The following is a 17742-nucleotide window of genomic DNA, read 5'->3' on the forward strand; positions in this document are numbered from 1 at the left end:
ACACCCGGATTCCAAGCAGACACTGGAAGAACTACTGGAAGTCGTGGAAGGATTGCTAGCAACAAAACCAAGCGGGTCATCATAGCAGAATCAATGGAGCTAGACCAGGAGAACTTGGTTGCAGCAACGCCAGCAGTACAAGAGATGGAGACACCAGTGATTCAGGAGGAGGAATCGCCAGCCAACAAGCTAATGAGAGAGAAGCTAGCGTGGTTCGGCCCGAACCCAACGCCAGATGTGGTACTGAAAGTGATGGACATGTTAGTAAACGCAGAGCTACAGTTAAAACTGGCAGCAGTCCAACAAGCAGCCGCACCTTCTACGAACAGTGAGTACAGCACAGCAGACGCAAGGAAGATTCCGTTTAGCGCTTTTAAAGCTTTTGATGAAAAGGACTGTGAGATTGATAACTTCCTGGCGGATTTTGAGCGACAATGTAACCTGCACCGAATAGCTAGAGGAGACTGGGTTGCAATATTGTCAGGCAAACTGTCAGGCAAAGCTTCTGATGCTTTCCGGACCGTGCCAGATCAGGATATTCATAGCTACGCCCGGGTTAAAGAAGTGCTCCTGGCTCGTTATGCAGTAACCCCAGAGTCCCACCGACAGAAGTTCAGGGACTCGCGCAAAACCACGAAAGACTCTTATGCGGAATGGGCATGCCAATTGTCCCGGTCGGCCTCTAACTGGGCTAACAGCAGCCAGGCCACCACCGCAGAGGACATTTTGCAACTAATGCTCCTGGAGCAATTTTACAATCACATCCAGACGGACGTCAAGGATTGGGTGAGAGATCGCAGGCCCATGACTCTACCAGAGGCCGCGAAGTTGGCGGATGAATATGCAGATACTCGCAAGACGAACCAGGTCACACCACAGGAACAACCTCCACCACAAACGGTGCCCTCACACCCACCAACCGCTAGATACCAACCTCCTAACAGACCGGTGACATCTAGCCCTCGCTATCATCGCCAGGAGGGCAACGAACAACGCTGCTTCCGGTGCAAACAGCTGGGTCACTTCAAGCAGAATTGCCCCATGAATGACAACACCAGGTCAAATTGGTCTCAACCTGGGTACCGCCCACCAGCAGCAGCCCATTGTGTAGACTCGGCTTGGGATCCAAAGGAGCTGGGTCAGGAAGAACCATTGGGCACCCCTTACGAAGCCCTCATGGTACAATCTGTTATTACGGACAACAGGGAACACCATTGTCAGCTGGTCATGGGCGACAGCCCTGAGCCGGAGGGGCCCTGGAGGGAGCTGGGCAGAAAGAGGCACCGCCGGCCACCCTTCAAGAAGAAGAGGTCCTGGAAGCCGTATAACAAGCTGACCTGGGAGGAGAAGAAGCGACTGGAGGAGAGGGAGTCGCAGCGGGCGTCCCAGATGCGTGCCGAGATGTTCGCCAAGGGCCCACCGGTGGCCCCTTACACCACCACCCAGTTCCTGATGATGAAGGACCACGTGGAGAGCCTGCAGGACATGAGAAAGCAGGAGCTGATCCGTGAGTACATAGAGCTGGAGGAGTGCATAAGCCGCATGGAGGAGGAGAACAACCACCTGAGGTCACAGCAGCATGAACTGGAGATGGAGCTGGAGAAGCTCCAAGAGGAGAACCGGCGGCTGCGGAGGGAGCAGGGGGTGGCTGACCTTATGGGGCTCTGATTCCCCTCCCCCCCCCGGACTCTGAGCACCAGTGCTACAGCATTTCAACAAATATAACTTTTTCTTTTTATGAATCTCCTGGGATTGTCACTTCAGAGCCATAACCTGCCCCCTCCCATAGCGGGACACCTAGACGGCGGCGCACAGACCCATTCGCTGTCTTCACACTGACTTCTGGTGACTTTGCAGATCGCACAAAGACTTGGGGACTGACCGGCGTGTGATCTGACGACCCGGTGACATACCTGAGTCTGAAGCAGTTGCCAAGGGAGGTCAGTCATGCCAAACGGAGTTAACCTCTGACTAATAGCTCTGAACCCGTCAACCCTACTGGACCAGGGAAGGTCCAACCGGGTTTGCCAGAGCAGGGAGCAAAAGGGGGGCCATTGTGATACATTTGCCTATAGGTCTCAGTTTACTGCTCCCTGCTAGCCAGGTTATTGATGTGCTAATGTCCCCTCACTATTTCTAAAGGTTAATTGATCTATTGTGTTGTGTGAAGGAGAGCTGGGTTTAAGTGGCTTGGGTTAATTATTCTGATTGCTTCATTGTGGTAATTATCTCTCTATATGTGGGGTCGAGCGGTCTAGTTAATGTATTCAGTACAGCTAGTGCTCAGCGTCATTGATGTCATTGTCTAAAGAAAATGTGTTTCAGCATCGGCCCCGTCGTGTCTACCTACTCATCTGTATGGAAGCCCCAGTGTGAGGGGGTGGAGATTTGTCATTGTAACAGTTTTGGAAATGACATATAAGCTGTGTGTTATAACATTAAAGTCTGTGTTGTTCAAGCAGTAAGCTGGTCTCATGTGTGGCTTTCTGGGCGATTCCAGGGATATCCCTCCTCGTGGAGTATTGGGGTGATTTTCGTTATGGGAAGAAGGGAACGTTGACGGGGATATCATACCGATACCGTCACAGACGTATTACAACATGTGACCAAACCCTAGTGATAAAAGTATACAATAGATGTAAGGATTCCAACGCACAACTGTATGCAAGTGATTATCAGTACTGGACCCCAGGCTTCAATCCAATCAGACAACAGGAGTTTGGGGGTTCTCTACATAATATCACTTAAACATAGAGCCGTGCATTAGGTCACTAAGGCAGTAGGTATGAAATACCTCAAGCCTTAGCATAGAAAAGTTAGGGCGAACATGTTCCGTAACTTAGGGCATAGGCCCATAAACTAGTTACAACTTATGTCAAGCACATAGTTAATAAGAATAGTGATATTAACTAGTAATTGCATAAGAGAGGCATATATAGCTCAGCTTATTTGAGAGTATATGTTCCTTTAAGATCTTGCCCAGCAAACAACCAAAACACAACAGTTAGTCCCAAGTAGTAGATGATAGTTAATAAGCCAGTTTTATGTATAGGACTTGTATAACAGCAATATGTGTAGCAGATCTTCTTAAGGCACTACAAGTAACACAATGTCTACTTATCCGTTTGCAGGGACATTGGAATCTGTAGTGTAGGGTGTCAGCAGCAATGGGTTTCTTCTATGGAGGCTCTCCTGGTGGGGGATAGCTTGGGGTGTCCGCAGCAACTCAAGACGAGGTTAGCAGCGCAGCTCCAGGAGTGGGATTGCCTTCAGTTTATTGATGGATGGTGCCCAGTCAAGGGATAGATGGTACCTTTAATTTAAAAGTAGCCAAGCCGGCTACAGCCGACAATAATAGAATGGTGTGCAGTCTGCACACCGCTCTGTTTATAGGGTAGCGGCAGGTACAGTGCATAAGCACTGATTTAAGAAAACCGCCGTGATTCGCGGCGCACTTCCGTGTTCCAGTCTGGAACGCACACGGCGCCGGGCGATGACATCATGTGACCCTGCCACTGGATGACGTGGTGACCTTCAAAGACATTCTAGACAGGAGGGTGGATATGGATCTTAAAAAGATCTACACATTGACCGGCGGTGTATGTAGACCAACAATGGCTATGGAGGTCTGGGTGCAGAGAACCGAAGGGGCGGTGGAAAATGACCTGTGCAAAGCTGAGGTCTTAGCCCCGTTAGCAAATCTGAAGATAACAGCTGCATTTATGGCTGAAGCATCTATCGACAATTAAAATTCTGACAAGAGTCATGCTAAATGTGGTGACAGCCAGAAGAGCCCTGTGGCTCCGGTCCTGGGTGGCGGGTCCTGCGTCCAAGCAGGGTTGGTGCAGAATACCCTTCGAAGGTCACTCCCTGTTTGGATATAAGCTTGACACGGCTATCGCCAAGGCGACTGGGGGAAAAACGGGATTCGTCCCACAGGATCAGATGCTGCTTCTTAAGAAAAAAGCGACTTTCAGAAGCACGGCGAGACCTAGAGGCAGAGCCATCAGGTCCTACAAGCCAGGAAAGGAGTTTCGCCGACAGTAGCCAAATACGGCGACGAACTGCAAGTCTGGAAGACCAGCCCCCTCCGGGGGACAACAAGCTCAGAAGTCCTTTTGACTACACACCGGCTCACACTTGCTGGGTGGGAGCCAGGCTGTTCAGGTTCCAGTCAAGTGTGGGCAGAGAAGATAAAGGAGCTGTGGGTGATATCGACCATCAGGTATGGGCACAAATGGAAATTCCTCAACCGACCCCGCAGAACCTTTGTCTCAACAAAAATGCCCCCAGAGAAAGAAAAACGGGAGGTCTTTTGGAATTACATCCAGACCCTCCTGGATCAAGAAGCAATAATCGCAGTACCTCAACGGGAGAGGTTTTCCGGAGTCTACTCACCTCTATTCTTGGTTTGAAAGAAGTCGGGGGCATGGAGGCCAGTAATAGTTTTCCAAGATCTCAACAGATCCATCAAAAAGGATCAGTTCAGGATGGAGTCACTCCAGACAATCCTAAAAATTGTCCAACCGGGGGATTGGCTACTATCTATGGATCTCAGGGATGCGTACTGTCATGTACCCGTGGCTCCGTACTACGAGAGATTCCTTTGATTCGTGATTCAACAACTTCACTATCAATTTGTGTGCCTACCCTTTGGGCTGACCACATCCCCCAGAGTATTCACGAAGGTTCTAGTGGCTCTGGTGGCACACCTGCGACTGCAAGGTATCCGCATACACCATTACGTGGACGATATCTTACTGCTGAGCCAAGACAGGGACACGCTCCTAATAAACCGAGACACAACTTTGTTGACACTGGAGAGCTTTGAATGGCTAATCAATTGAAAAAAGAGTCACCTCCTGCCGACTCAAGCCCTGGTGTATTTAGGTGCGAAGATACCCAAATGGCATTAGTGACGTTGCCCAGGGACAAGATGTCCAGCATACTCAAGACAATGTCAGAGGCTCGAAAGGAAGCACATATGCCGACAATATAGTGCATGCGACTCCTAGGCATAATGACCTCAACTATCCCGATGGTCAAGTGGGCTCAATGGAATTCATGCCTCTTCCAAATGGGTCTCCTGGATCAATGGAAATCGGGGCAGCCCAGATGAAGGTCAATTTAGACTGGTGGCAGTGGCTTATGTCCGCAGGCAAGGAGGCACTCGCAGCAGTACCCTCCTGAGTGAGGTAACCCCGATCATGGACTGGGCTCAGGCCAATCTACAATTGCTAACGGCAGTATATGTGCATGGACATCTGAACACTCAGGCAGACTACCTGTCCAGAGTGGATTTGAACAACAACTAATGGGCCCTGTCTCCACAGATCTTCCGGAGCCTAGTGGCATGGGCCTTCCTTCCGGAAGTAGACCTATTTGCCTCTGCCATCAACACCAAACTACCACGGTTCTTCACCTAGTTCAGCCACCCACAGGCTGCAGGAGTGGATGCTCTAACAGCGGAATGGAACTTCAGAATAGCATATGCCCTCCCTCCGATCCCGGTGATCCTCCGCTTCCTGCGGAGGCTACAACAAGAGAAGGTATCTGTCCTCTACTTCGCTCATTTAGCATCAGGAAGCCACAACCTCTACCAGTAACCTCAGACCTACTGAAGCAGGGGCCAATCTTCCATCCGGCCCCAGAGAGCCTGAAATTGAAGGCCTGGGTCTTGAGAGGCATAGGCTAGCTAGCCTGGGTTGCTCAACTAGAGTCATGAATACCCTTATGAAGGCAAGGAAAGGCAGTACCAACAATGCCTACAGCAGGACCTGGAACAAGTTTGTAGAATTTGCACACAGACATGATTTTCTGCCTGACTCACCAAGAGTCTGACACATTCTGTAGTTCCTCCAAGCGGGCTTGGAACTAGGTCTCTCCACAAGCACTTTGAAGACTCACGTGTCTGCTATATCGGCTTTTGCTGGTATCCAATGGGCCACATGGGCCACTGAAAGATTGGTGATTCAATTCTTCAGAGGAACCATCCGCCTGAAACCACCAAAGTTGCCAAGATTTCCAAAGTGGAACTTACCCTTAATCTTAGATTTTCTGTCATCAGACACCTTTGCCTCTCCAGTCTCTTTGTGGCATCTCACATTTAAGACTGCCTTTCTCGTGGCAGTAACCTCAACCAGAAGGGTATCCTTGATGGCCGTGCTGGGGTGTAAAGAGCCCTTCCTCTCCTTCCCGGATAGAGCAGTACTCAGACCAATGCTGGGATGTGTCCCGAAAGTAGCCTCAACTTTCCATATAACACAAGAAATTACTCTACCTCTGTTTCTCGCAGGAAACTCTCCGGATCCAAATCCGCTCGATATAGGAGCTTCACTGAGAGCCTATGTGGACGCAACAGCCGAACTTAGGAAGTCGGTCAATCTCTTCATCATCCCGAATGGTGCCCGGAAAGGCCTAAGGGCTTCTAGTAGAGTGATCGCCACATGGCTGGTTAAAACGATAGCTCTAGCCTACAGAGCAAGAGGGTTGCCTGTGCCTGAGGGGTCACAGCACATTCCACAAGAGAAGTCTCTACCTCCTGGGCAGCGGTCAGACAAGTGTCCTTGGAGACTATCTGCAAGGCAGCCACATGGATGTCTATACATACCTTCATGACACACTACCGTGTGGATCCAGCGGCTCTGACTACAATAGATTTTGGCAAGAGGGTGCTAGCTTCCAATATGCATTAAAAAAAATTCTCAAGTATGACCCTCCCATGTGTGGCTAGTTAATTCCCAGCTGTGCTGACATGGAGCCGTCAGGAAAACGGAAAATTGAATTCAAATACTTACCGTAATTTTCCTTTCCTGACGAGCTCCATGTCAGCACAGAACCCTCCTAGTTTAGTAGTAATTGTTACAAAATGCTGAGGCTGCGGTGAGCAAAAAATTATTGGTTAAGTTCTGATTACGTAGGGGGTGGGCGGGGCCTCACCCAGCTGTGCTGACATGGAGCTCGTCAGGAAAGGAAAATCACAGTAAGTATTTGAATTAAATTTTCCGTTATTTCTTCTGAGAAATCCTCACTTCCTGTTCTTCTGTCTGTAACTCCACACAGTAATGCAAGGCTTTCTCCCTGGTGTGGAGTGTCATGCTCGCCCCCTCCCTTGGACTGCAGGAGAGACAGGGATCTCTCTACATTGCAGATAGAGAAAGAAGCTGTGTATGAGTGGGCGTCCTGACTCTCTGGTAGTAAAAGGGAGGGGGCAAGCACGACACTCCACACCAGCAGGGAGAAAGCCTTGAATTACTGTGTGGAATTACAGACAGAAGAACAGAAAGTGAGGATTTCTCAGAAGAAAAAAAGGACATTTAAAAGCAAAATTGAAGGATGAGGCAAGTGAAGGAGGACTGCACTAAGGCTGCATTCACATCTAGACGGACGAAATCGCGGCGTTTTGTCGCCGCAAATCGCGGTAAAAATAGCGGCGTTTTGTACCGCGATTTGCGGCGACAAAACGCGGGTATTGTCCGCCTAGATGTGCCCCAAGATGACCCCCTCTATGGAGATGATTGCCATCTCCTAGCCGAACGCTCGAAGACGCCTGAAAAAAAGGTCCGGGACCTTTTTTCACGCCGCAGGCGACAGGCGTCCGGCGTTCGGCGTGGAGATGTGAACCATCTCCATAGAGGGACATGTATTTCCAGCCCTCTGGCGGCAGAGGCGTAGCGCTACAGGCGTAAAAACGCCTAGATGTGAATGGGGTCTAATGTAAAGGAAGCTATTTAGGGGGAAAAAAATTGTACCTTTACAACCCCTTTAAGTATTATTAAAATCACTGCTCCCGAAAAAAATGCAATTGTCCCCTGGGGCAGGACCCAGGTTCCCAAACACTTTTATGACAATTACTTACATATTAACCTTTAAAATTAGCACTTTTGATTTTTCATGTTCGTGTCCCATAGACTACAACGGTGCTCGCGTGTTCGAACATATTTTTTGCCTGTTTGCATGTTCTGCTGCGAACCAAACCTGGGGGTGTTCGGCTCATCCCTACTCAGGAATAGGGATGAGCTCCAGCATGTACGCACAGTCCACGTGCAGAGCCCGCCAGGAAGTCTGCACGGTGCTGCGCTAATCACAGGCAGGGAGACATTTCACGATCTCCCTAATATCTCCCTGCCTGTGGTTAGCGCAGTGCCATGCAGACTTCCTGGCGGGCTCTGCACGTGGACTGTGCATACACGCTGGTGCTCATCCCTACTCAGGAACCCTTTGCAGGTGTTATGGTTTAATTAGCTAATTAGAGTGGTACACTTTGAGCCTAGAATAATGCACCTTTTCACAATATTCAAATTTTCTGAGATTGTGGATTTGGGGTTTTCATGAGATGTAAGCCATAATCATCACAATTATCACAAATCACGGCTTGAACTATCTTGCTTTGCATGTAATGAGTCTATCTCATATATTAGTTTCAACTTTTAAGTTACATTAGTGAAATAAATGAACTTTTGTCTCAAATAACCCAAAAAGTAATGTTCACAACTTGTCATTATTTTTCTTATTGTTATTTTCTGTTGTATATGATTTTTTTTTTATTTTTTTTAATAAAATAACTTTTGCACGATATTCACATTTTTCGAGTTTCACCTGTACAATTAGACCTATTGGCTACAAATCATGCCTACTGTATTTAGGCAGGCCTAGTACTGCTTGATGGAAAACATGTGTAACTGCTAGAAAAAAACAAAAACACTTTGAACTGAAATATGTAATACCAGTAGATTGAAGTCCTGCTGCTGTTTGTAACAAAATGTGTTGCAAAGGAAAACATATATAGGCCCGGATTCACAAAGCACTTACGCGGACGTATCTCGAGATACGCAGCCTAAGTCTATCTATGCGCCGTCGTATCTGTGCGCCATGCCCACAATCTGAGATACGCCTAAAAATAGGCTTCCTACGACCGACATAACTTGCCTACGTCATTGTATCGTGGGCGCATATTTACGCTGGGTGCATTTTCCGCTCCCATTGATTTTCTATGCACATATGCAAATGAGGGAGATACGCCGATTCACGAATGTAGTTGCGCCCGGTGCATAATATACGCGGTTTGCGTAAGTCGTACGTCTGGCGTAAAGTTATTCCCCATATAGGAGGTGCAACTCATGCAAAGGTATGGACCAGGGAACACAAGCCGTCGTATCTTTTGTCGTTTACGTTGTACGTGAATATGACTAGGCGTAGGTTATGTTCACGTCGTAGGCAGTGATCCGTCGTATCTTAGGGAGTAGTTCCGACGTGATTCTGAGCATGCGCACAGGGATGCGGCCACGGGATGGCGCATGCGCTGTTCATTTTAAGTACTTCTATGGCGCTTGGCCCATCATTTGCATGGGGTCACGCCTCATTAGCATGGCTCACGCCCACTTCCACCTACGCTGGCTTACGCCGAGGAAACCCAGCGTATCTTTAACAGCGAGTGGGAGCAAGTGCTTGGTGAATCCAGTGCTTGCCTCTGTGCGCTGCGCCGGCGTAGCGTAAAAGAGATACGCTACGGCGGCATAAATATGCGCCGATGTATGTGAATCCAGGCCAATGTATATATAGTCTAAATCAGGGGTCTCCAAACTTTCTAAACAAAGGGCCAGTTTATTTTACTTCAGACTTTAGGGGGGCCAGACTGTGGCCAATGGAAATGGAAATTTTCCTGGCATAAGTGGGAGTAAACAATGCCACATTTGGTAGCATTGGGAGTAATAGTGCTCCATCATTGGTATCAGTGGGAGGAATAGTGCCTCATCATTGGTGTCATTGGGAGGAATAGTGCCTCATCATTCGTGTCAGTGGGAGTAATAGTGCCTCATCATTGGTATCAGTGGGAAGAATAGTGCCTCATAATTGGTATCAGCGGGAGGAATAATGCCCCATCATTAGTTTTATTGGGTGGAATAGTGCCCCATCATTGGTATCATTGAAAGGAATAGTGACCCATCATTGGAAGGAATAGTGCCCCATCATTGGTGTCAGTGGAAGGATTAGTGCCCCATCGTTGGTATCAGTGGGTGGAATAGTGCTCCATTATTGGTATCAGGGGAGGAATAGTGCCCCATCAATTGTATCAGTGGGAGGAATAGTGCCCCATCATTGGTGTCAATGGAAAGAATAATGCCACATCATTAATGTCAGTGGGAGGAATACCTCATCATTGGTATTATTGAGAGGAATAGTGCCCTATTGTTGGTGTCAGTAGGATAAATAGTGCCCCATAGTTGATGTCAGTTGGCAGAATAGTGTTTTGTATCAGCAAGAGGAATAGTGCTCCAAGGGCTGGATAAAGGCAAGCAAAGGCCCGCAAACGGCCCCCGGGGCGGAGTCTGGAGACCATTGGTCTAAAGCGGGGATATGCAATTAGCGGACCTCCAGATGTTGCAGAACTAAAAATCCCATGAGGCATAGCAAGACTCGGACAGCCACAAGCATAACACTCAGAGGCAGAAGCATGATGGGACTTGTAGTTTTGCAACAGCTAGAGGTCCGCTAATTGCATATCCCTGGTCTAAAGCATATATGTGCTGCCAAAATATACTATTGCTGAAGCTGTCTGTGAAATCTGTGGTGGTTTTGTGACACCATGCACAGATTTAACGAAAACTGAACCCTGGAAGTTGTGACCCCCCCCCCAAAAAATAAATAAAAAAAAACAAAGGGCAAAAGACTAGTCACCTGTATTTCTCTCCTAGCGGTTGGCCTTTCCCCAATACTGATTTGCAATGTGGTATTCTGCACAGTATCTCACCAATTCTCACTCTAGGGTAGTGATGGCGCACCTTGGCACCCCAGATGTTTTGAACCTACATTTCCCATGACGCTCAAGCACTCTGCAGTGCAGTGGAGCATCATGGGAAATGTAGTTCCAAAACAGCTGGGGTGTCAATGTTCGCCATCACTGCTCTAGGGTCTGCTCACGGTGGACATAGTTGAACTGAATGTAGCGCTGCCCTCTTGAGGGTCGCAAGATAGATCAATACCCTTCTAGCTACCCTGAGAGTCCTCTGTCACCACTGAACCCTGGGTTCAAACTTTTTTTTACTTTAGACTATAACCATAATAAGGAATTATATACACCAGAATGAGTAAAATCAATACAAGTTTACTCTATAGCACAGGTGTCAAACACAAGGCCCGCGGGCCGAATACGGCCCTCCATGCCATTCCATGACCCTTATGCCGCGTACACACCATCGTTTTCTGCGATGGAAAAATGCGACGCTTTATGTGCTTTAAAAAAACGTCATTTTTCAAACTTCAATTTGAACAACGACGTAGCATACACACCATCGCTTTTTCACAACGCTCTAGCACAGCGCAGTTCCGTCAATCACGCACGACGTCACTATAAAGGGTCGTTTCCATGCGGAAGACGGCCTCTTTTGCTGTTATCGTGTTGCTGCGTGTTAGTAAAAGTTTGGTGAGATACGATTCGTGATTTTCAGTGACTGTGCTTTAAATTTTGTTTTCTGTCGTACAGTTTGTCTATTTGTTGTCGGATCTGTGATACAGTGCTTGTACTAAGGACGTATTTGTTTAGGCATTACGTTTTGTGTGCACGGTGCTGTTTAGCAGGTCGTTCTTCAAAGGCCATTCTTTACTTCAGGGCGTAATTTTTAGTCTGATCTGATTTGACGACCGTTTTCTAGCCATGTTGCGGGTACGAACTCGTCGCCGAGATCGTGCTGTGCTTGTTGTTAGGATGTGTGCTGCATCCCAGCGACGGTCCATGAACAGGGTGAGGAGGAGGTTGTGGACCAAGAACTGGTTGCTACGCAGGGACCAGTTCTCTCATATGCCTCTGCTGCGGGAGATCCGAGAAAATAACCCTGATGATTTCAGGAATTTTCTTAGGATGTCTGACCCCGTATTTCAGCAGCTTTTGGCTTTGGTGTCGCCATATATCACCAGGCAGGACACCGTTATGCGGGAAGCCATCACTGCTGAGCAGAGGCTAGTTGCTACGTTGCGCTACCTTGCAACAGGGAGAAGTCTGCAGGACTTGAAGTTCTCGACGGGCATCTCCCCCCAGGCTCTGGGCCTCATAATCCCGGAGACCTGTTCGGCCATCATTCAGGTCCTTCAGGAGGACTATGTTAAGGTAAGTGGTGTTCTTTCAATGGTCAAACTATGTCCCAAAAAAAGTAAAAAAAAAATGTTTCTAATATGCTCAGAATGCTCACTTTGTCTCTATGTATGCTGTTCTACACAATTTGTAAAGCCCTACATGTTTATTTAATTTAGCCAACCTGTCCATCATTCTATGTTGTGGCCAAACCCACCTAGCATAGTCCCTATATCCCCGTTTATTTGTGGCCTCCATTGTAGTGCTGCATTTTGTGTGTCCCTATATCCCCGTTTATTTGTGGCCTCCATTGTCCAAACCCCCCCCCCCTAGATTTTTGAACTACATACTAATAATTATTTTTCTTAGTTAGATATTTTTTGGGGGGTTGTTTCTCATGTGAGAAACTCATCTTGAGCCCCACTCCCCCTAAATATATTTTTTCAACATCAGAGGGGGGTGATTAATATGCTTAATTGTTCACATGTTATTTTTTAATACTAACCTTTTTTGTGGAATTGTTGGTGGGATCCCTTGTAATTTTAGCTATATTCTGTTCAAAATCTTTGTTATAATGTTTTTTATTTTTTCTTTCTATCCAGTTCCCCACCACGCCACAGGAATGGCAGACTGTGGCAGCGGACTTCTCCCAGCGTTGGAACTTTCCGAACTGCGGAGGAGCCATTGATGGCAAGCACATCCGCATTGTGCCCCCACCCCATAGTGGATCCCATTTCTTCAATTACAAGGGGTTCCACAGCGTTGTTTTGATGGCGGTGGTCTCTGCAAATTACGAGTTCTTGTACGTGGATGTTGGGAAAAATGGCCGGATGTCGGACGGCGGTGTCTTTGCGGAGACGGAGTTCGCCCAACGGCTTCGGTTGGAGGACCTAGGATTGCCACCTGCGGAGGAGAACGAAGAGGGTCTGCCCTTCGTGTTTGTAGCAGATGAGGCTTTTGGTTTGGGTCCCCACCTCATGAGGCCATTTCCCGTACGCACCCTCACCCATGAGAGGAGGGTTTTTAATTATCGGCTGGCCAGAGCAAGACGTGTGGTAGAGAATGCCTTTGGAATCATGGCCAGCCGATTCAGATTGTTTTTAACAGCAATAAACCTGGTGGAATACAAGTGGAATTACATCATCCTATCTTGTTGCATTTTGCACAATTTTTTGAAACGAAATTCTCAAACTTACCTGACGGTATTGCCTGATGAGGCTGATCTTGTGGCTCCGGAGCCGGGACATCAGGCTAGCCATAGAGGCTTGGCCCCCCAAACCGCACGTGCAGTGCGTCAATCCTATGTGGACTATTTTATGGGGAGGGGGGCCATTGCAATGCCTGATCTTGATTAAATAATTAAATTTACTTTTTGTTTGATGAAACAGTGTTTATTTGTTTGATTTTAGTTATTTGTAAGTTTTGGGGGGTAATGTTTCTTTTTCCTAGGTTCTCATCCAGCCATGTGTTTGGGATGTAATAAATTCCCATGAGTGTTAAATCTTAATAACTCTACAAATATGCCTGAGTAATTGAATGAGTCTGCATTGATACCAATAACTACACACAAATTGTTTGGAGTCCAAAATGTTATTTATTTGTTACTTTTTTATTTTTGATTAGTACAACAAATCTTTTTTTTTTTTTTTTTGGTCTTTTTTGATTAGTACAAAATATAATATAATTTTTTTCTTTTTTTGGTCTTTTTTGATTAGTACAAAATATAATATAATTTTTTTCTTTTTTTGGTCTTTTTTGATTAGTACAAAATATAATATAATTTTTTTCTTTTTTTGGTCTTTTTTGATTAGTACAAAATATAATATAATTTTTTTTTTTTTTTTGGTCTTTTTTGATTAGTACAAAATATAATATAATTTTTTTCTTTTTTTGGTCTTTTTTGATTAGTACAAAATATAATATAATTTTTTTGTTTTTTTGGTCTTTTTTGATTAGTACAAAATATAATATAATTTTTTTGTTTTTTTGGTCTTTTTTGATTAGTACAAAATATAATATAATTTTTTTCTTTTTTTGGTCTTTTTTGATTAGTACAAAATATAATATAATTTTTTTGTTTTTTTGGTCTTTTTTGATTAGTACAAAATATAATATAATTTTTTTGTTTTTTTGGTCTTTTTTGATTAGTACAAAATATAATTTTTTTTTTTTTTTTTTTTTTAAATTCAAGGAAAAAAGAAAATACACCAAAAATTAAACCCTCCCCAAAACATTTATAAAATTTTTAAGCTGCCGTTCCAGCGTCTTTGCTTTGTGGCGTATTTCACGGCAGGCCAGACGTATGTCCTCGACTTGGGCCCTGCAGGTGAGAACCTCGCCGATGAGGAGCTGGGCACTATACGTGTCCAGTCCCTGACCAGCCCGATTTCCTCCTGAAATGTGGAACCAAAACATGTGTTAAAAGATTGTATGCCTATATCTATATTCACAGAAAATGTGGTAGATGTTACTTTACCGGATGTTGAGGCAGGTTCCTCTTCCTCTACATCCCTCGGGGGTGTGGCTTGATTGGCTTGTGCCTCCTGCCTTTCTGCTTCATTGTGCCCTACAAGATTGAAGAAAGGGAAAACATGAGGTTCAACCATTACGAGCGGCATGAAATGACACCCAAAAAATAAGAAATGATAAACAAAAGGTCACTATTGTTGATTTTTAAACAATTATCAATAAAATAGACCAATATTTAATCCATTCACAAAGTAATGTCAAATCAGTTAACCCAATTTTTAATTTTAGATATGTAAGCTAAACAAGTCTCCCCTGGATCTGCTCACCCCTGTGTGTGACCCAACATAGGTTGTGATTGTGACAAACAATTGTGCTACTGAGTACACATGTTCAATAAAAAAAGGAGTAGCAAACGCTCCTTTTTGTGAATCTCAAGGTATTTACGTTTCTTCTAAAATAAGCTGAAACACATTTCCATCTATTCCAGAATTGAATACACCTTTTTTTTAAGCCCCAAAAATGTCACAACTTTCATATTTGTGTCGACTAATTGATCATAGGAGTCGTCGTTCATTCGCCCACAATTCCTAAATTTACGATTTTTGTTCAGATACAGTGCTTAAACTCCCCTTTGCACATGCAAACTAGGCATGATGCCATTTCTCATTAATATGGTCTTGGATTATTGAAAGTCACCGAATGAACGACGACTACGACGACTGCATCATGCGTCCACATTCATAATATTCATTTTATGGTCAACCTGGCCCAAAAAAAAAAATGGCACAAAGAACACACCAAAATAATTAAATACACATGGAAAAAACTTACTTCTTCTTCGAATCACCCTATTAATTCTGTAAAGTTGGTGGGGTTCCCTTTTTTTTAAATCCGACCACCTTTTGCGCAGGTGCTCTCTGCTCCTGGTTTTCCCAAACTTCCGCTGGAGCCTACGGATGACCTTCTCCATAATTTGGGCTTTTACTTTATTGGGATGCATGTAGGGGCCATGCTTGGCATCATAGTCCTCCCTCCTCAATATGGTGACCATCTCCACCATTTCATTAAAGCTCATGTTGGAGGCTCTGCAGCGGAATCTGCGGCGTGGTTGGGCCTGGCCTGCCTCCTGGCTAGAGCTAGAATACACCTCCATGTTGTCCATCTTTTCTCACTCACCAAACGACAGAGAAGGGGCGTGGAAAGGACGATACCGAACGTCAGGGGCGGGGTGTCGTGCGGAGCGTCACGCGTGCGTAGTGTAAAAGGGATGGGACGTGTTTGTAAACGGCGTGCATAGTCTGTGGAAGAAGGCGTAAATCCCGATCTTTCCTAACGACGAGACGTAAGTTTTTTATTCCGACTTTATTATAGTGAATAGGGAATGAGTTTGTGGGCTAGTTAGGGGAAGTAAGCTAGTGCCTTTAATTACATTATGTTTTGGCTTCTGTTTCATGTGCAGAAAGAATGGATGCCTTCAAGGATGCGGACTTCCTGACAGAATTCATCCAAAAATGGAAGGAACATCCAGTTCTGTGGCAAACCAAAAGCACAATAAATAAAAACAAAGATGCCAGGGAGAAAGCTAGACAGAGCATGCTTGTTTTTGTGAAAACAAGGGTCCCCAACGCCACAACAGCCACTGTGAAAAATAAAATCAATTCCATCAGGGGCACCTACAGGGCCCAACGGGTCCAAGTCCTGGCCTCAATGAGGTCTGGGGCTGCAGCTGACTCCATATACAAACCAACCCTGTGGTACTATAGTCAGCTGCAGTTCCTGGACGACCACATTGAGACCAGGACATCCATGTCTACCCTTCCCCCAAGAGGTAGCTCCCAGCTTCCCAGCAGCCAATCCTCCAGTGTTCCCTGCAGACAAGAGCAGACAAGCTCGGAGGAAGAGGAAGAGTTCCTGGAGGACCCCAATTGTGAGCCATGGAGAATGGTATGTGTTTTTTGTTTGAATTTAGTTAGTATATGACAAGTATAGTAATAATGGTAAATGTATGTTACTATTGTTCTAAATTCTATGTGAATCTCGTAAGTTTAGGGATAGGATCAATAGTCAGTAGTGGGAAAACATGATGGGGTCAAAATGGGCAAATTAATAATGTTTATGAAGGAGTGGGTGGCATTTTCAGATAGGCCAGTAGGGGGGAGTAACGCAATACACCTGCAAGGGGTCCCAGATGGAAGACACCCTTTTTGAGTACTATCTAGTTGACACTAAATTGATTAAATTACTTTTTGGGGAAAAGGCCACTTATTTACTAAATTAGGCATGCAACAACCCACATAATTCCAGGGGGACCATGTCTGAAGGTGTTTAAGGGGCCACATAATTAAGGATGGCGACCCTGTGTGTAATATATATTGACATTCAATTTGCATCACTCATGATTGTAAAAATGTGTGTGATTAATGACAAACACAAATAACATATGTTCCTTTTTTTGATACACAGGCAGACCCAAGCCAGGAAGAGCCAGGGCCCACAGGGAGCCAGGAAGAGCCAGGGCCCACAGGGAGCCAGGAAGAGCCAGGGCCCACAGGGAGCCAGGAGGAGCCAGGGCCAACTGCAAGGCAGGAGGTGGCAGAGCCCACTGGGAGCCAGGAGGTGGCAGGCCCCAGTGGGACCCAGGAGGCACGCCGGCGGGATACCATCTCCCGGATCCCTCCATTCCGCAATCCCAATAAACGGCTCAGGAGTATGCGACAAATGGAGGAGGAGACCCAGGGCCTGCTTCGCCAAGCTACTGCAGCCATCCGAGAGCCACCCAGTGAAGTTGAGGGGTTCGCAGCGCTCATTGCAGCCAAGATGTACAATCTGGAGCAGAGCCAGCGTGTGCGCTGCGAACTCCTCATCTTCCAAGCCATAACCATGGCATCCCTGGGGCAGCTCGATGACGACACCCACATTGTGCGGATTGCTCCTCCTGTCCTTGCTGCTCCTCCTGCTCCTGCTCCTGCTCCTGCTCCTGCTCCTGCACCTGCTCCTGCTCCTCCACCTCATGAGGCTGCTCTGGCTCCTGCCACCTCATCTCCTCCAGGAACCCAGCCCCCAAGGACTCGGGCTACCGGGAAGGCTGCAGGGAAGACTGCAGGGAAGGCTGCTGGGAAGAAAAGGGCGAAGAAATAATACGGTGCCCCTGATGGAATTTTAATGTGGACTCACAGGCTGTATTTGTGGCTTCGGGGACCCTTGTT

Source organism: Rana temporaria, chromosome 4, assembly GCF_905171775.1.
Source record: "Rana temporaria chromosome 4, aRanTem1.1, whole genome shotgun sequence".
Lineage (NCBI taxonomy): Eukaryota > Metazoa > Chordata > Amphibia > Anura > Ranidae > Rana > Rana temporaria.